At 39.4% G+C, this 20,878-nt stretch overlaps 1 pseudogene; it reads left to right on the forward strand.

Annotated features, from left to right (window-relative positions):
• The first annotated feature begins 1,095 nt into the window (after positions 1-1,095).
• Positions 1,096-20,878, forward strand: part of LOC119508483 — a 53,786-nt pseudogene continuing 34,003 nt past the window's right edge.

Consider the following 20,878-nt stretch of genomic DNA (forward strand, 5'->3'; position numbering starts at 1 on the left):
CTGCCTACTTCTTTCATCTGATCCATTAAAATCTTCTCCAAAATAAAATGGAGTTTAACAGAATTATCTCCTTCTCCTACATCTCCCTCCCCCATCTCCACAACACAGTCCTGCATACTAAAAGTTAATTTTAGGTAGTTAATTCCTCAACACTTTCAGAAGTAGTTGCTTGTTCTCCCAACCCAGTGGGACAGCAGACAATGGAGCTGTCAACACTATGCAGACTGTGGAGGAACCCTCCCTCTGTCTCACCTTAAGGCTCGCCTCAGAAAAGAGCAAAATGGAGTCAGACATAAAGATCTATCCCAAGATCTACAATGCCCTTTGCCCAAGTAACCCAAGGAAAAGAGGAAAGCAACTTTTCCCAGAGGAGTGCCTAAGTCTCCACAGTTCCTGCCAAATTTAAAAGAGAGAGGGGAGAGAGAAACAAAGACATTATGTGGGTAGGACTTGATGGGTCTCCTGAGTCTGCCAAGTTTAAGAAAGGGGTTATGTAGAGGGAAACTGGCAGCCAAGAGAAGCTAGGTGACAGCCCAGGAAGGACATGTATCCCTAAGGACAAATTTGGCTAAAATGGGGGTCTGGAAAGCCCCTGGTTAATTCCTCAGGTGGAAGTCAAGGAAGAAAGGAGCAGAGATACTTAGGAGTCAAGTAGGGAGGATAATGTGAGGGTGAAGAGGGGAACATGGTCAACAAGAGAAGAGGAGGAAAAGGCATTTCAAGTTGGTTAATCATCACAGACAAGCAATGAAGCATGGAAGGACATAGTATGAGATGTGATTCTATTAGGCTAGATGGTAGAATCTGGGGAGGATGGGATGGGTGAACAGAAATGAGAGTAGGCTGAAAATGTAGATTTGGCTCAAACAGAAGTTCTAATCTTGAAAACAATTTTTTCATCATCATGGCTCAGTGGAAAAACTTTGGAAAATTATACAGACATATCATAATCATGGTTCAGTTTCCTCAATTGCAACATGATTATTCTTCCTTCATTGTTATATTACTATGAATTGGGACCATATATATAAACTGCCTGAAACCTATAAGGCACTCTCTATTAACAATTACTCTTAGTTTAAGAATTATCTTTGCTTTTTCCATCAGGTCATCCAGTAGCCTATGGAGACCATTCTGCAATTTCTCCCATTCTAGGAGCCATTCAAGAAATCAGGCCTCCATCCCTTCCAAGAGGACAAGGTATAACCAATTTTCTTCCTTTCAAACAGAGTTCTCAAGAGCTCTTTCCTGATAGGCTCTGAGGATTATCCAACTCATTTGCTTTTTTTTTTTTTTTACTTTTTTTTTTTTTTTAATCATCATTTTATTGAGATATATTCACATACCACGCAGTCATACAAAACAAATTGTACTTTCGATTGTTTACAGTACCATTACATAGTTGTACATTCATCACCTAAATCAATCCCTGACACCTTCATTAGCACACACACAAAAATAACAAGAATAATAATTAGAGTGAAAAAGAGCAATTGAAGTAAAAAAGAACACTGGGTACCTTTGTCTGTTTGTTTGCTTCCCCTACTTTTCTACACATCCATCCATAAACTAGACAAAGTGGAGTTTGGTCCTTATGGCATTCCCAATCCCACTGTCACCCCTCATAAGCTACATTTTTATACAACTGTCTTCGAGATTCATGGGTTCTGGGTTGTAGTTTAATAGTTTCAGGTATCCACCACCAGCTACCCCAATTCTTTAGAACCTAAAAAAGGTTGTCTAAAGTGTGCGTAAGAGTGCCCACCAGAGTGATCTCTCGGCTCGTTTTGGAATCTCTCTGCCACTGAAGCTTATTTCATTTCCTTTCACATCCCCCTTTTGGTCAAGAAGATGTTCTCCATCCCACGATGCCGGGTCTACATTCCTCCCCGGGAGTCATATTCCACGTTGCCAGGGAGATTCACTTCCCTGGGTGTCTGATCCCACGTAGGGGGGAGGGCAGTGATTTCACCTTTCAAGTTGGCTTAGCCAGAGAGAGAGGGCCACATCTGAGCAACAAAGAGGCATTCAGGAGGAGACTCTTAGGCACAAATACAGGGAGGCCTAGCCTCTCCTTTGCAGCAACCGTCTTCCCAAGGGTAAAACTTATGGTAGAGGGGTCAACCCATCTAACCACCAGTCCCCTATGTCTGTGGTCATGTTAGCAACCATGGAGGTGGGGTAGGCGAATACCCCTGCATTCTCCACAGGCTCCTCAAGGGGGCACTACATCTTTTTTTTTTTTCCTTGTTTGTCTTTTTTCTTTTTTTTTTTTTTTTAACTTTCCCTTCTTTTTTAAATCAACTGTATGAAAAAAAAAGTTAAAAAGAAAACAAACATACAATAAAAGAACATTTCAAAGAGACCATAACAAGGGAGTAAGAAAAAGACAACTAACCTAAGATAACTGCTTAACTTCCAACATGTTCCTACTTTACCCCAAGAAAGTTACATAATATAGCAACATTTCAGTGAACTTGTTCCTACTACATCCATCAGAAATTAACAGACCATAGTCATTTCTGGGCATCCCCAGAACGTTAAATAGCTTATCTGTTCTTCTTGGATTATTGTTCCCCCTTCCTTAATTGCTCTCTACTGCTAGTTCCCCTACATTCTACATTATAAACCATTTGTTTTACATTTTTCAAAGTTCACATTAGTGGTAGCATATAATATTTCTCTTTTTGTGCCTGGCTTATTTCGCTCAGCATTATGTCTTCAAGGTTCATCCATGTTGTCATATGTTTCACCAGATCGTTCCTTCTTACTGCCGCGTAGTATTCCATCGTGTGTATATACCACATTTTATTTATCCACTCATCTGTTGAAGGACATTTGGGTTGTTTCCATCTCTTGGCAATTGTGAATAATGCTGCTATGAACATTGGCGTGCAGATATCTGTTCGTGTCACTGCTTTCCGATCTTCCGGGTATATACCGAGAAGTGCAATCGCTGGATCGAATGGTAGCTCTATATCTAGTTTTCTAAGGAACTGCCAGACTGACTTCCAGAGTGGCTGAACCATTATACAGTCCCACCAACAATGAATAAGAGTTCCAATTTCTCCACATCCCCTCCAGCATTTGTAGTTTCCTGTTTGTTTAATGGCAGCCATTCTAACCGGTGTTAGATGGTATCTCATTGTGGTCTTAATTTGCATCTCTCTAATAGCTAGTGAAGCTGAACATTTTTTCATGTGTTTCTTGGCCATTTGTATTTCCTCTTCAGAGAACTGTCTTTTCATATCTTTTGCCCATTTTATAATTGGGCTGTCTGTACTATTGTCATTGAGTTGTAGGATTTCTTTGTATATGCAAGATATCAGTCTTTTGTCAGATACATGGTTTCCAAAAATTTTTTCCCATTGAGTTGGCTGCCTCTTTACCTTTCTGAGAAATTCCTTTGAGGTGCAGAAACTTCTAAGCTTGAGGAGTTCCCATTTATCTATTTTCTCTTTTGTTGCTTGTGCTTTGGGTGTAAAGTCTAGGAAGTGGCCTCCTAATACAAGGTCTTGAAGATGCTTTCCTACATTATCTTCTAGGAGTTTTATGGTACTTTCTTTTATATTGAGATCTTTGGTCCATTTTGAGTTAATTTTTGTGTAGGGGGTGAGGTAGGGGTCCTCTTTCATTCTTTTGGATATGGATATCCAACTCTCCCAGCCCCATTTGTTGAAAAGACCATTATGGCTCAGTTCGGTGACTTTGGGGGCCTTATCAAAGATCAGTCGGCCATAGATCTGAGGGTCTATCTCTGAATTCTCAATTCGATTCCATTGATCTATATGTCTATCTTTGTGCCAGTACCATGCTGTTTTGGCAACTGTGGCTTTATAATAAGCTTCAAAGTCAGGGAGTGTAAGTCCTCCCACTTCGTTTTTCTTTTTTAGAGTGTCTTTAGCAATTCGAGGCATCTTCCCTTTCCAAATAAATTTGATAACTAGCTTTTCCAAGTCTGCAAAGTAGGTTGTTGGAATTTTGATTGGGATTGCATTGAATCTGTAGATGAGTTTGGGTAGAATTGACATCTTAATGACATTTAGCCGTCCTATCCATGAACATGGAATATTTTTCCATCTTTTAAGGTCCCCTTCTATTTCTTTTAGTAGAGTTATGTAGTTTTCTTTGTATAGGTCTTTTACATCTTTGGTTAAGTTTATTCCTAGGTACTTGATTTTTTTAGTTGCTATTGAAAATGGTATCTTTTTCTTGAGTGTCTCTTCAGTTTGTTCATTTCTAGCATATAGAAACATTACTGACTTATGTGCATTAATCTTGTATCCCGCTACTTTGCTAAATTTGTTTATTAGCTCTAGTAGGTGTATCGTTGATTTCTCAGGGTTTTCTAGATATAAGATCATATCATCTGCAAACAATGACAGTTTTACTTCTTCTTTTCCAATTTGGATGCCTTTTATTTCTTTGTCTTGCCGGATTGCCCTGGCTAGCACTTCCAGCACAATGTTGAATAACAGTGGTGACAGCGGGCATCCTTGTCTTGTTCCTGATCTTAGAGGGAAGGCTTTCAGTCTCTCACCATTGAGTACTATGCTGGCTGTGGGTTTTTCATATATGCTCTTTATCATGGTGAGGAAGTTTCCTTCAATTCCTACCTTTTGAAGTGTTTTTATCAAACAGGGATGTTGGATTTTGTCAAATGCTTTTTCAGCATCTATTGAGATGATCAATTGATTTTTCCCTTTCGAGTTTTTAATGTGTTGTAATACATTGATTGTTTTTCTTATGTTGAACCATCCTTGAATGCCTGGAATGAACCCCACTTGGTCATGGTGTATGATTTTTTTAATGTGTCTTTGGATTCGATTTGCAAGTATTTTGTTGAGGATTTTTGCATCTATATTCATTAGGGAGATTGGCCGGTAGTTTTCCTTTTTTGTAGCATCTTTGCCTGGTTTTGGTATTAGATTGATGTTAGCTTCATAAAATGAGTTAGGTAGTGTTCCATTTTTTTCAATGTTTTGAAAGAGTTTGAGTAAGATTGGTGTCAGTTCTTTCTGGAAAGTTTGGTAGAATTCCCCTGTGAAGCCATCTGGCCCTGGGCATTTATTTGTGGGAAGATTTTTGATGACTGATTGGATCTCTTTGCTTGTGATGGGTTGGTTGAGGTCTTCTATTTCTTCTCTGGTCAGTCTAGGTTGTTCATATGTTTCCAGGAAATTGTCCATTTCTTCTACATTATCCAGTTTGTTGCCATACAGTTGTTCATAATATCCTCTTATAATTTTTTTAATTTCTTCAGGATCTGCAGTTATGTCACCTTTTTCATTCATTATTTTGTTTATATGGGTCTTCTCTCTTTTTGATTTTGTCAGTCTAGCTAGGGGCTTGTCAATCTTGTTGATCTTCTCAAAGAACCAACTTTTGGTGATATTTATCCTTTCTATTGTTTTTTTGTTCTCTATGTCATTTATTTCTGCTTTAATCCTTGTGATTTCTTTTCTTCTACTTGGTTTAGGATTGGTTTGCTGTTCATTTTCTAGCTTCTTCAGTTGATCCATTAGTTCTTTGATTTTGGCTCTTTCTTCCTTTTTAATATATGCGTTCAGGGCTATAAATTTCCCCCTTAGCACTGCTTTTGCTGCATCCCATAGGTTTTGGTATGTTGTGTTCTCATTTTCATTCGTCTCTATATATTTAGCAATTTCTCTTGCTATTTCTTCTTTAACCCACTGATTGTTTAGGAGTGTGTTGTTTAACCTCCAGGTATTTGTGAATTTTCTAAGTCTCTGATGGTTATTGACTTCTAATTGTATTCCATTGTGGTCAGAGAATGTGCTTTGAATAATTTCAATCTTTTTAAATTTATTGAGGCTTGTTTTATGTCCCAGCATATGATCTATTCTGGAGAAAGTTCCGTGAGCACTAGAAAAGTATGTGTATCCTGGTGATTTGGGATGTAATGTCCTGTAGATGTCTGTTAAATCTAATTCATTTATCAGATTGTTTAGGTTTTCAGTTTCCTTATTGGTCTTCTGTCTGGTTGATCTATCTATAGGAGAGAGTGATGTGTTGAAGTCTCCCACAATTATTGTGGAAACATCAATTGCTTCCTTTAGTTTTGCCAATGTTTCTCTCATGTATTTTGTGGCACCTTGATTGGGTGCATAGACATTTACGACTGTTATTTCTTCTTGCTGAATTGCCCCTTTTATTAGTATGTAGTGGCCTTCTTTGTCTCTCAAAACATCCCTGCATTGGAAGTCTATTTTATCTGAGATTAATATTGCTACACCTGCTTTCTTTTGGCTGTAGCTTGCATGAAATATTTTTTTCCATCCTTTCACTTTCAGTTTCTTTGTGTCCCTGTGTCTAAGATGAGTCTCTTGTATGCAACATATTGATGGTTCATTTTTTTTGATCCATTCTGCGAATCTATATCTTTTAATTGGGGAGTTTAATCCATTTACATTCAACGTTAAAACCGTGAAGGCATTTCTTGAATCGGCCATCTTATCCTTTGGATTATGTTTGCCATATTTTTCCCTCTCTCTATTAATATCCTTTATTGTACCCATACCGAATCTCTTTAGTACTGAACCTTTCTCCAAGTCTCTCTGTCCTGTCTTTGTTTCTCTGTCTGTAGGGCTCCCTTTAGTATCTCCAGTAGGGCAGGTCTCTTGTTAGCAAATTCTCTCAGCATTTCTTTGTCTGTGAAAAATTTAAGCTCTCCCTCAAATTTGAAGGAGAGCTTTGCTGGATAAAGTATTCTTGGCTGGAAATTCCTCTCACTCAGAATTTTAAATATATCGTGCCACTGCCTTCTCGCCTCCATGGTGGCTGCTGAGTAGTCACTACTTAGTCTTATGCTGTTTCCTTTGTATGTGGTGAATTGCTTTTCTCTTGCTGCTTTCAGAACTTGCTCCTTCTCTTCTATGTTTGACAGTGTGATCAGTATATGTCTCGGAGTGGGTTTTTTTGGATTTATTCTATTTGGAGTTCGCTGAGCATTTATGATTTGTGTATTTATGTTGTTTAGAAGATTTGGGAAGTTTTCCCCAACAATTTCTTTGAATACTCTTCCTAGACCTTTACCCTTTTCTTCCCCTTCTGGGACACCAATGAGTCTTATATTCGGACGTTTCATATTATCTATCATATCCCTGAGGTCCATTTCGAGTTTTTCAATTTTTTTCCCCATTCTTTCTTTTATGCTTTCATTTTCCATTCTGTCATCTTCCAGGTCACTGATTCGTTGTTCAACTTCCTCTAGTCTTGTACTATGAGTGTCCAGAATCTTTTTAATTTGGTCAACAGTTTCTTTAATTTCCATAAGATCATCCATTTTTTTATTTAGTCTTGCAATGTCTTCTTTATGCTCTTCTAGGGTCTTCTTGATTTCCTTCATATCCCGTACTATGGTCTCATTGTTCATCTTTAGTTCTTTGAGTAGCTGCTCTAGGTGCTGTGTCTCTTCTGGTCTTTTGATTTGGGTGCTTGGGCTTGGGTTATCCATATCGTCTGGTTTTTTCATATGCTTTATAATTTTCTGTTGTTTTTGGCCTCGTGGCATTTGCTGAACTTGATAGGGTTCTTTTAGGGTTTGTAGACCAGTTGAAGTCCTTATCTGTAATTTATCAGATCTACAGCTTCGTGGAGTACACTTTCTCTAACTAACCAGCAGGTGGCGTCCACGAGCCACCTGTTCTCCACAAGCCAGATCTCCCCTGCTTAGCCTTTTTGGTGAGTGGGGGAGTGAGTCTTGTGGGGCCCAATTGGTGTACCAAGCTTGCGTGTGTAGTTGGTGTTGCCTGCCCTGTATGTGGGGCGTGTTTCTGGGCAGTCGGGGAGGGGGGGTGGCCCTAACAATCAAATCTCCCTGATGATCCTAGAGTTTTAAAGCTGCTGCAATAGTCTAATCCTTCAGTTCAGTCCTGCCACAGTTTGTCTCTGCCACTGACCCACACGTCTTTGGTATTGGCGTATGGCTACTGAGACTTGCAAGTGGGCCCCTCTTCCAGGCTTTGCACCCCGGGTCCTCTGTTGAGGGATGACTGTGCTATGTCACAGGTGAGTGCCGTCCCCCCAGGGCAGTTCTGGGCTGCTGGGCTGTGTTGGGAGGCTCCCAGTCTGCTCAAATGATGGCTGAATGGGGCTCTGTTAATTCACACTGCTCCCCCTTCCCAGCTCTGGGACATTCAGCTGAGGTTGCAGGGAAGGCTAATGTCCATGTCCAGTTTTGTGGTGTGTGCCTGTTATTTGAAGCACTTCCGTCACACTGGGTTGTCTGGGGCAGCTCTGGGCTATGGGGCTGGCGATGGGCAGGAGTGTTTCCTGTCCACGAGGATGATGGCTGTGAGCGGACACCCCCCTTTTCTTGGGAAGTTGTGTTGTTTAGTGAATTTTCTCAGCCACTGGATTATTGCCTTTTGTCTCAGAGCTCTCTTAGTTCTGCTCTTGACTTGACGTGCCCAAATTTCAATTCTTTGAAGCTTTCTGTATTGAGCTTCTTAGAGTAATTGTTTTAGAAAAAGCAAAAAGGATTTAAAAAAAAAAAAAAAAAAAAAAAAACGGCCCTCCTCAGAGATCTAATGGGTTATTGAAATGCTAATAGACAAAGCAACCAGGGCCATTAAGGAAAGGTGCACAGGGCAGAGAGATCAGCTTTGCTTCGGGATTTGCATATGCGCCTCAAGGCCTGATCTCCGCCCTTCCCCTTTCTGTGTTCACCAGAACTCCAAAAATCCTCTGCTTTTATTTTGGAGTTTTTCGTGTTGTTTTTTTTCTATGCCTGTCTCCTCTCTGCTGGGCTGGCTGCTCTCAGAGTCTCTGGTGTCTGGTCTCAGTCTATAGATTTCGCTGATCTCAGCAGTTCCACGTTTTCATGAGTGTTGTATGAAGTATGCCCAAAGACAGATTGCTCTGTGGTGTCCAATCCACGCAATTCCTGGCTTTTTACCTACTTTCCTGGAGGAGTAACTAAAACATACAGCTCACCAGTCTGCCATCTTGCCCCGCCTCCCCTCATTTGCTTTTAATCCCTCCAATACAGTATTTATGAAAGGGACCATGGTGTGGCAGAATCTACACTTTTTCTGCTTCTTAAAATTATTTTTGAGTAGCTATATATTTTATGAGGTTTATTTCTCATTTTATGAGAATTGTTCAAATAATTTAGCTATTATGGGTGAATGTATTTTTAATTCAATGAGATTTTTGGCATCTATCATTTTACCAATTTTGGAAATTTTTATACAAAGAATAAAAATGTATATTCTGTTAATGTTGGTTACACAGTTCTATAAATTTATGCTAATCTGACTTTAACAAATTAACAAACTGTACCTTTTATATCTTTTTGTGTGTAGGCATTTTAAATTAACTAGATTTCTTGACTTCTGATTGTGATCTATTGAATCTGAGAGATTAGGGATTTGTCAAATTTTCCTTATATTTCTAAGAATTTCACATTAAAAATTGGAAAATAGATAGAATTCTGGTTGCAATTTTTAGGAGTCAATCCAAAGTATTTTTCTTGAATTCTTTTGTTTTAAAAAATCTGTTATTAATATTTTAAATTGTTATACTCTTAGTAACCATTTGGCATATCATTTTCCAGTCTCTTGTTTTCAAATATTTTATATAGTGTTTTAAATGTGCCTATTGTTTCTATGGAAATATATATTATGTTGAAGCAATATTAACATGTTTCTGTATCTAATACGGTAATATAATCCATAGTCTTATTTTAAATATGTGTTTGGAATTATTTAGATGACCTTACTTTGTGCTTTCTTTTATGCTTTCCTTTACTTTTACCATTTTGTTAAAATGTTTATCAATTTTGGAATACTTAAATGAAGCTTATTCTCATCATACTTCTAGTTTTTGAAATATTACATACCTTGTTCTCAAATTTTTATACTTTTCTTGGTCCCCTTGAATTTTAGCTATTTTAGAATCTTTAGTTTTTATCCTGATTCCTTTTTTATTATTATGAAATACACTATTTACGAGGGATCTAACATGGCAGATTAGGAGAGACATAACAAAACTCTCCATGAAAAACACTGGATAGAGGATGGAAAGTGCTCCAGAATAATGGTTCCAGGGTTCCACTGGCTGGGCAAGGTCTTCTGCATTCACAGTGACGGTACCCTTGGAGAAACTGAGAGACTGTGTTTGGAAATGTGTGAATGTTTGAGGCTGCTGGGGAAATGGCAGCTGAACTCCACCACAGTGGGGAGAAACCTAGGGATGGTGTTTGGAGGCGGGTTAGTTTAAAAATTCAGAGAGTGGCTGTGAAGCCAGTGGCAAGACCTGCAGTCAAGCATGGTGGGGAGTGCCTTACACATCCCAGGTACCCACCTCAGTATATCAGGGTGAGAGCCCTTCACATACTGCAGCTAACAGCCCCTGAGCAAGGAACCCACCGCTGCAGCAGGTGGAGTACCATGGAAGTGGGAAGTTCCCATGCGCCAACAGCCATCCTTTCAATGAGCTGGGAGACACCCCTTGGCAGCGCCCTGGGCAAGAGCTTCCTTAGGGATTCCCCTCACCTGTGACAGTACACACTCGTCCTCCACAGAACCCCACAGAGTGCACAGCCTAGAGGCAGGTGTGCCACATGGAAGTGCCAAGAACCCTACACCAATCCCAGGGTCCTGTAGGCCCATGCAGAGAGGGACTATATGTAATCTGAGCTGAAGGGTTAGATGTGAGCTACAACTCCAGGGGATTTCAGCTGCAGCCCCAGGAATGGCTGGGAGTACTGGTCTTAAAGCTGTCTTCCCTAACTGCACAGGGCATGCTCCCCACCCTCAGGGCTGGCAGACGCAACTGCACATGGATAATTGTACACAGAATGGGCCTCCACAAGGTTTGGATCACCACTCATAGATGAGGTAGGGGAGAATTGGCTTGAGGGTAAGAGGAAGCTCAGGAGCACCATCTGCTGGTAGGTCAGGGAAAGCGCACACCATCAAGCCGTAGCTCTCTCAAAATATAGATAATTGTTGAAATAAGCTTGCATATCCTAAAACAACCCTAACAAGAGAAGCAAATGCCAAGAGGCCAAAAACAACAGAAAATTTTAAAGCATTTGAAGAAACCAGAAGATATGGATAAACCAAATACCCAAATCAAAAAACCAGAGGAGACACAGAACTTGGAGAAATTAATCAAAGAAGTAATCACAAACAATATGATCATGGCTCAGGATATAAAGGACATGAACACCATACAGGAACATAAGGAAGAATTTGCAAGAGTAAATAAAAAAATAGAGGACTTTATAGAAATAAAAGAGACTGTTGATAAAATTAAAAAGATTCTGGAAACACACAGCAGCAGATTAGATGAAGTAAAAGAATGAGTAAGCAAACTTGAAGATAATATTTTGGAAAGTGAAAACACAAAACAACAAAGGGAGAGAAAAATAAAAAAATTTGAAATGGATCTCAGGGATATGATGGACAACATGAAGCATCCAAATATAAGAATCATTGATTTTCCAGAAGGGGAAGAGAAGGGTAAAGGTCTAGGAAGAGTGTTCAAAGACATTGTTGGGGAAAACTTCTCAGCTCTTCTAAATGGCATAAATATGCAAATCATAGATGCTGAACAAACTCCAAACAGAATAAATCCAAGTAAACCCACTCCAAGTCATATTCTGATCAGATTGTCAAATGCTGATGAGAAGGAGCAAGTTCTGAAAGCAGCAGGAGAGAAGAGATTCACCACATGCAAGGGAAACAATATAAGACTAAGTAGTGACTACTCAGCAGCCACCATGGAGGTGAGAAGGCAATGGTATGAAATACTTAAAATGCTGAAAGAGAAAAATTTCCAGCCAAGAATTCTTTATCCAGCAAACCTCTCCTCCAAAATTCAGGGAGATTTAAATCTTCACAGACAAACAAATGCTGAGAGAATTTGCTAACAAGTGGCTTGCCATATAAGAAATACTAAAGGGAGCCCTACTAGCAGAGAAAAAAGAAAGAGAGAGGTCTGGAGAAGGGATAAGAATTAAAGTGTTATAGTATGGGTACACTGAAGGAAATAGAAAGAAAGGAAAAAATATATCTGACAAATAAAAACCAAAGGATATAATGGCTGATTCAAGAAATGCCTTAACAGTAATAACATTGAGTGTGAATGGATTAAACTCCCCAATTAAAAGACATAGATTGGCTGAATGGATGAAAAAATATGAACCATCAATATGTTGCTTAGAAGAAACTCATATTAGAACCAGAGACACAAAAAAATTGAAAGTGAAGGGATGGAAAAAAAATATTCCATACAAGCAACAGCCAAAAGAAAGCAGGAGCAGCAATATTAATCACAGATAAAACAGACTTTAAATGCAAGGATGTCATAAGAGACAATGAAGGACACCATATACTAATAAAAGGGACAATTCAACAAGAAGAAATAACAATCATAAATGTCTATGCACCCAATCAAGGTGCCCCAAAATACATGAGACAAACATTGGCAAAGCAGAAGGAAGCAATAGATGTTTCCACAATAATTGTGGGAGACTTCAATACATCACACTCTTGTATAGAGATATCAACCAGAGGACTAATAAGGAAATTGAAAACCTAAACAATGTGATAAATGAATTTGATTTAACAGACATATATAGAACATTACATCCTAAATCACCAGGGTACATATTCTTCTCTAGTGCTCATGGAACATTCTCCAGAATAGATCATATGCTGGGCCATAAAACAAGCCTCAATAAATTTAAAAAGACTGAAATTATTCAAAGCACATTCTCTGATCACAATGGAATAAAATTAGGAGTCAATAACCATCAAAGATGGTAGAACATTCACAAATATCTGGAGGTTAAACAATATACTCCTAAACAGTCAGTTATAGAAGAAATAGCAAGAGAAATTGCTAAATATCCAGAGACAAATGAAAATGAGAACACAACATATTAAAACTTATGGGATGGAGCAAAGGTAGTATTGAGGGGAAATTTATAGCTTTACATGCATGCATTATAAAGGAAGAAAGAGCTAAAATCAGAGAACTAATGGAACAACTGAAGAAGCTAGAAAATGAACAGCAAACTAATCCTAAACCAAGTAGAAGAAAAGAAATAACAAGGATTAGAACAGGAATAAATGATATGGAGACCAAAAAACAAAAGAGAGAATAAATAAAACCAAAACTTGGTTCTTTGAGAGCATCAAGATTGTCAAGCCACTAGCTAGACTGACAAAATCAATAAGAGAGAAGATCCAAATAAACAAAATAATAAATAAGAGGTGGCATTACTGTGGATCCCAAAGAAATTTTTAAAAATTATAAGAGGATACTATGAACAACTGTACACCAACAAACCAGGTAATGTAGAGGAAATGAACAATTTCCTGGAAACACATGAACAACCTAGAATGACCAGAGAAGAAATAGAAGACCTCAACAAACCAATCACAAGCAAAGAGATTCAATCAGTCATCAAAAAGCTTCCCACAAATAAATGCTCAGGGCTGGATGGATTCACAGGGGAATTCCACCAAACTTTCCAAAAATAACTGACATGAATCTTATACTTTTTCAAAAATTGAAGAAAACGGAACACTACCTAACTCATTTTATGAAGCTAATGTCACTCTAATACCAAAACCAGGTAAAGATGCTACAGGAGGGGCAAGATTGCAGAGTGCTGAGTTGCGAATTTTAGTTGCTCCTCTGGGACAGCTGGTAGATAAGCCAGGAACTATGTGAAGCAGACACCTCATGGAAATCTATGTATTCACTAATGCATCATACAGTAGTCTCAAAATATGGAGCAGTGCCAATTTGGGAGCCTTTTATTTCTTTTTCTTCCCTAATTGCTCTAGCTAGAACTTCCAGCACAATGTTGTATAACAATGGTGACACTGGGCATCCCTGTCTTCCTCCTGATCTTAGAGGGAAAGCTTTCAATCTCTCTCCATTGAGTATGATGTTAGCTGTGGGTTTTTCATATATTACCTTTATCATATTGAGAAAGTTCCCTTCTATTCCTATCCTTTGAAGTGTTTTCATCAGGAAAGAATGTTGAATTTTGTCAAAAGCCTTTTCTGCATCGATTGAGATGATCCTGTGGTTCTTCTGCTTTGATTGATGCAGTGTATTACATTAATTGATTTTCTTGTGTTGAACCAGCCTTGCATACCTGGAATAAAGCCCACTTGGTTGTCATGTATAATTCTTTTAATATGCTGCTGGATTCAATTTGTGAGTATTTTTTTTGAGGATTTTTGCATCTATATTCATTAAAGAGATTGGTCTATAATTTTCTGTTCTTGTAGTATCTTTGTCTGATTTTGGTATTAGGGTGATGTTGACTTCATAGAATGAGTTGGGTAGCTTTCCACCCTCTTCAATGTTTTTGAAGAGTTTGAGCAGGATCGATATTAATTCTTTCTTGAATGCTTGGTAGAATTCACATGTGAAGCCATCTGGTCCTGGACTTTCTGATGACTGACTCAATCTCTTTGCTTGTGATTGGTTTGTTGAGGTTGTCTATTTCTTCTTGGGTCCATGTTGGTTGTTTATGCTTTCCTAGGAAGTTGTCCATTTCTTTTAAGTTGTGAGTGCATGTTTGTTGCTCAGATGTGGTCCTCTCTCTCTAACTAAGCCACCTTGGCAGGTGATCTCACTGCCATCCCCTCTATGTGGGACTTGGTTCCAGGGGTGTAAGTCTCCCTTAACATGCAGGATATGACTCCCAAGGATGAACCTGGACGTGATATCATGGGATTGAGAACATCTTCTTGACTGAAAGGGGGATAAAAAATGAAATGAAATAAAGCTTCAGTGGCTGAGAGATTACAAATGGAGTTGAGAGGTCACTCTGGTGGACATTCTTATGTACTATATAGATAACAATTTTTAGGTTTTATTGTATTTGAATAGCTATAAGTAAATACCTGAAACTATCAAACTCCAACCCAGTAGCTTTGATTCTTGAAGATGATTGTACAACAATGTAGCCTACAAGGGGTGACAGTGTGATTGTGAAAACCTTGGAGACCACACTCCCTTTATCCAATATATGGTTGGATCAGTAGATAAATGGGGACAAAAACTAAATGAAAAATAGGGTGGGATGGGGGGGATGATTCGGGTGTTCTTTTTTATTCTTTATTTTTAATTTTTATTCTGATTCTTTCTGGTATAAGGAAAATGTTCAGAAACAGATTGGGATGATGAATGCACAACTATATGATTGTACTGTGAACAGTTGATTGTACACCATGGATGACTGTATGGTATATGAATCTATCCCAATAAAACTGAATTTAAAAAAAAAAAAGAATTAAGATCAGAGCTAGAGCTAGGCAGATACAAATGTCAGTATTAGCACATACAGCAACTGTTTAAAAAAAAAAAAAAAAAAAAAGCTGAAAAAGAGTCCAGACTGCAATTAGAGATATGAATGAAGCACATCTAGTTAGGACTAGGGCAATCAGGCCAAAGGGTAAAGGACAATACTGTGTTTTAAAATTTCAACTTCCAGGAAGAACCTAAGATGGCAGCTAGGTGAGACAGGGCAAAAATACACCTCCATGAAAAATACTAGATAAAAACCAGAAAGTGACCCAGAATACTGGTATCAGTGATGCGCCAGCTGGATGAGGTCTGCTGGTACCACAGGGGCCGTATACTTGGTGAAACCGGGAGTTTGCATTCTGAAACGAGTGAGTAAGCTGACTGGAAGACCCACAGCCACGCTGCAGTGTAGGGAAGCCAGGGGTTGGCATTTGGAGACTGACTGGTTCTTTTAAAAAAAAAAGGGAAAAACCCAGGAGTGGCTGCAGTTGTGACAGTGGAAACCATGCAGTAAAACACAGCATGAGAGGGCTGAGCCAGCCTCTCAGTGTCTGGCCTGGAGGATAGCCTGCTGCAGATACCCTCAGGGACAGGGGAGCGAAGGGGAGAGCCAAAAGCAGAAAGAAACCCCACGACTTGCAGCTGGCTCCCCGGACGGCTGGAGAAACTCCTGCCCAGGGCCGTGTCCACAGCCCAGAGCCATGCCTGTTGTCCCAGAGCTGGGAAGGAGGAACTGTGCAAGGAGGGGGCAGTTGAGATCCCCCGTTCAGCTATCTTTGCATCAGGCTGAGAGTGCCCCTGCACAGCCCGGCGACCCGGGGCTTCCCTTGAGGGATGGCGCGCACTGGTGACATAGCACAGCATTACCTCAGCAGAGGTCCTGGAAGATCACAGCTGAGAAAGGGGGCCCGCTTGGAAAACCCAGGGATGCTATGCCAAGTCTGGTGGTTTGTGGCTCAGCGAGAGAGAGGGTACGGGGCTGAACTGAAATGAAGGCTTAGACTCTTGAGGCAGCCTTGAATCTCCACACCCCACATTCAGGGCAGTCGGCTCCAGCAACACACCCAAACTGAGTACACCATCTGAATCCCACAAGAATCATTTCCCCACACACCATGGGGACAAGGTGGAGGAGAACTGACTTAAAGGGTATAGGTGACTCGCGGATGCCATCTGCTGGTCAGTTAGAGAAAGTGTATGCCATCAACTTGTAGTTCTGAAAAATTAGATTGGTGTCTTTTTTTACAACTTGAAAGAACCCTATCAAGCAAAGCAAATGCCAAGAGGCCAAAAACAACAGAAAATTTTAATGCATATGATGAAACTGGACGATATGGAGAACCAAATTCCAAACTCCCAAATCAAAATATCAGAAGAGACACAGTACTTGGCACAATTAATCAAAGAACTACAATTGAGGAATGAAGACATGGCAAAGGATTTAAAGGACATCAAGAAGACCATGGCCCAGGATATAAGCGACATAAAGAAGACCCTAGAAGAGCATAAAGAAGACATTGCAAGAGTAAATAAAAAAATAGAAGATCTTATGGAAATTAAAGAAACTGTTGGCCAAATTAAAAAGAGTCTGGATACTCACAATACAAGATTAGAGGAAGTTGAACACTGTCTCAGTGTCCTAGAAGTCCACAGAACAGAAAATGAAAGAACAAAAGAAAGAATGGAGAAAAAAATCAAAAAAATTGAAATGGATCTCAGGGATACTATAGATAAAATAAAACGTTCAAACTTAAGACTCATTGGTGTCCCAGAATGGGAAGAGAAGGGTAAATGTCTAGAAAGAGTATTCAAAGAAATTGTTGGGGAAAACTTCCCCAACCTTCTACGCAATATTAATACACAAAGCATAAATGCCCAGTGAACTCCAAATAGAATAAATCCAAATAAACCCACTCTGAGACATATTCTGATCAGACTGTCAAATACTGAAGAGAAGCAGCAAGTTCTGAAAGCAGCAAGAGAAAAGCAATTCACCACATACAAAGGAAACCATATAAGACTAAGTAGTGACTACTCAGTGGCCACTATGGAGGCGAGAAGGCAGTGGCATGACATGTTTAAAATTCTGAGAGAGAAAAATTTCCAACCAAGAATACTTTATCCAGCAAAACTTTCCTTCAAATTTGAGGGAGAGCTTAAATTTTCCACAGACAAACAAATGCTGAGAGAGTTTGCCAATAAAAGACCTGCCCTACTTCAGATACTAAAGGGAGCCCTACCGACAGAGAAACAAAGAAAGGAGAAAGAGATATAGAGAATTTTAACAGACATATATAGAACCTCCATCCTAAATCACCAGGACACTCATTTTTCTCTAGTGATCATGGCTCTTTCTCCAGAAGGGACCATAAACTGGGACATAAAACAAGCCTCAATAAATTAAAAAAAAAAATTGAATATACTCAAAGCACATTCTCCAACCACAATGGAATACAAATAGAGTCAATAAATTTTGAATTGTAACTCCACTATTTACTTCCTACATGATATAAAATGCACAAACTCTAATGACAAATCAGTGGTTTTGAACTCAACATAAAATATGTAATTTTAGACAACTATATAAAGGTGGGGGAATGGAGGAGTATAGGAACATAGTTTATGTGTCCTATTGAAGTGAAGGTGGTATCAAAGAAAAACAAGATTGTTATGGATTTAAGAGGTTAATTTTCAGCCCCACAGTAAACACAAAGAGATTTTCAGAGACTATGACCATAGAGATGAAAAGTAGAGTATGGGTTAATAGAAATGGGGGAAGGGGCAATGGGGAGTTAAGAAATGAGTGTAGGGTTGCTGTTTGAGGTTAAGGGAAATTACTAGTAATGGATGGTGGGAAAGAGCATTACAACATTCTAAATGTGATTAATCCCACTAATGGAAGGCTAGGGAGGAGGTGGAATGGGAAGATTTAGGCTGTATGTATGTTTCTACAATTGAAAAAAAATAAAAAATAAAAAAGAGTCTAAATAGATGACAATTGAATGCCAAGGATGAACCTGGATGGGATCGGAGGATGGAGGACAGGAGGTTCAAAGGGACACAGTTGAGACATAAGGAAAAGGAAATGTAGAATGTAAGCTTTGTATCATTGCTCAATCTCTTGTACTTCTTAGCTGCACTTAATGGGATTGCATAAAAGAATGTTCTTATTCATGGGAAGTGTATATGTGAATTATAGTGTATGTTCAAGGATGTGTGCAGCTAGCTCTCATATGTTCAGAAGACAGAGCAATAGATGATGGATGATAGGGAGGGAGGGAAAGAAATAGCGATGTGACAGGATGTTAAAGTTGGTGGATCAGGGTATCGGTGGAGGGGGGTCAGGGTATGCTGAAGTTCGGTGTGGGGTTTGTATTGTTTTTGCAACTGTTCCTATAACTATGAATTTATTTCAAAATAAAAAAAATAAAAAATAAAAAAAATTTTCAACTTCCATGTGAGACCAAGGGAAGAGATGTTTATTTGGTAAAGGATCTATATTTCCTGCGCTCCCCCTTATGTGGGACCTGACTCCCAGGGGTGTAAATCTCCCTGGCAAAATTGGATATGACTCCTGGGGATGAATCTGGACCTGGCAGCATGGGATTGAAAACACCTTCTTGACCAAAACGGGGATGTGAAATGAAATGAAATAAAGCTTCAGTGGGTGAGAGATTCTAAATGGAGTTGAGAGGTCACTCTGGTGGGCACTCTTATATACTATATAGATAATACTTTTTAGGTTTTAATGTACTGGAATAGCTAGAAGTACATACCTGAAACTATCATGCTGCAACCCAGTAGCCTTGACACTTGAAGATTATTGTATAGCAATGCAGCTTATAAGGGGTGACAGTGTGATTGTGAAAGCCTTGTGGATCACACTCCCTTTATCTAGTGTATGGATGGATGAGTAGGAAAATGGGAACAAAAACTAAATGAAAGATAGGGTAGGAGGGGGGAGAAGACTTGGGTGTTCTTTTTTCTTTTATTTTTTATTCTTATTTTTACTTTTTCTCATATAAGGAAAATGTTCAAAATATAGACTGGGATGATGAATGCACAACTATAGGATGGTACTATGAACAGTTGATTATACACCATGGATGACTGCATGACATGTGAATATATCTCAATAAAATTGAATTTTTAAAAATGTGGAGCAGCTGAGATCAGCAAAACCTGTAAGTTCTCATGGCCAAAGGGCCCGTACCCCTCTCTGTGAGGCATGGTGGACTGTTTTGTGGCTGATTTCCCAAGGGAGAAGGGGCAATCAGAGCTGTGAACCAGGAGGGAGGCTCAACCCAGCCTCCATTGCAGAACTGATTAACAAACTCAGACCACTGAACAAAAACTCCAACCATAGAAAAACTGAGACCAGACACTGGAGTGTCTGGGAGCAGTCAGCCCAGCATAGAGGAGACAGAGCTAGTAAAAACAGCCAACACACACACACACACACACACACACACACACACACACACACACACACACACACACACACACAAACCAGAGACTTTCGGAGTTGGGGATGAACATAATACAGAGAAGGGCTGGGCTCAATCAGGCACATAAGTAAAACTGGGAAGCCAGGGCCCTTCTCTGAAGAGCCAGTTTCTCTGGTATATTGTTTATTTCTCAATTGCTCTCCCAGTCTTTATCTTTTTATATTTCAACAGCCCATCAGAACTGCAAGGGAAGAATTAAAGGTGTCTCAGAGTAACTATTTAATCGAAAGAAATAATAAGACTAAATCACTTTTCTTTAAATAGTCTATACTTGGCCTTTCTTTTTTTTTTTTTTTTTATCTTTTTCTCTTTTTTGAAAATAACTATTCTAAGTAGCCCATTACAGAAAGCCTCAAAATCTTGCAATTAGCCATTGGGCCCAGGCAAGAGCAGAGCTAAGATAGCTCTCAGAGACAAAGTAATAAGTCTAATGGGGGAGACAATTTCCACTCCCTCAAGAAAAGGGTGGCACATTCCAGCTTAAGTGGCAGCCTTCCTTCAGGGAACTCAGATTCCAGGGGCTGGAATTCAGGAAACAACTTCAGGCAGACACACCCTGACAGCGTCAGGGTCACTGGGAGAACTAAAAGCTCCACACCTCCTCACACTGGTGGGGGAGCTATAGGCTGGCGAGTGCCACCTGATGGACAGGATAGGGAAAGCACAGATTCTAAAGGCTTCACAGGAGGGTCTCCTTCTCTGTAAAATCTATATCCTCCTCCTGAGACTTGGGCCTCTCTGGACTGGGAAAACCTGACTAGGGTTGACCATATCTGAAGAGATCCTCTCACAAAAGGCTACATACACACAGGGAAAGAAGCAGAAAAACAGGAGGTGAAAAACTCCGATCAACTAAATAAACCTAAGTTTGATGTCTAGAATAAGCTGAACTGAACACCAAAGGTTAGAGATCAAAGCCAACCAACAAGAAAACCCTAGGTAAAAGAGTGAAAATGAGCTCCAGAATAAACTAATCAAGAAGGTCAAATGTCTAGACACCTTAAGATAGTGAGCCGTACTAGGAAACACAAAAATATGGACCAGCCTAAAGAACAAACTTAGTT

Source organism: Choloepus didactylus, chromosome 13, assembly GCF_015220235.1.
Source record: "Choloepus didactylus isolate mChoDid1 chromosome 13, mChoDid1.pri, whole genome shotgun sequence".
Taxonomy (NCBI): Eukaryota; Metazoa; Chordata; class Mammalia; order Pilosa; family Megalonychidae; genus Choloepus; species Choloepus didactylus.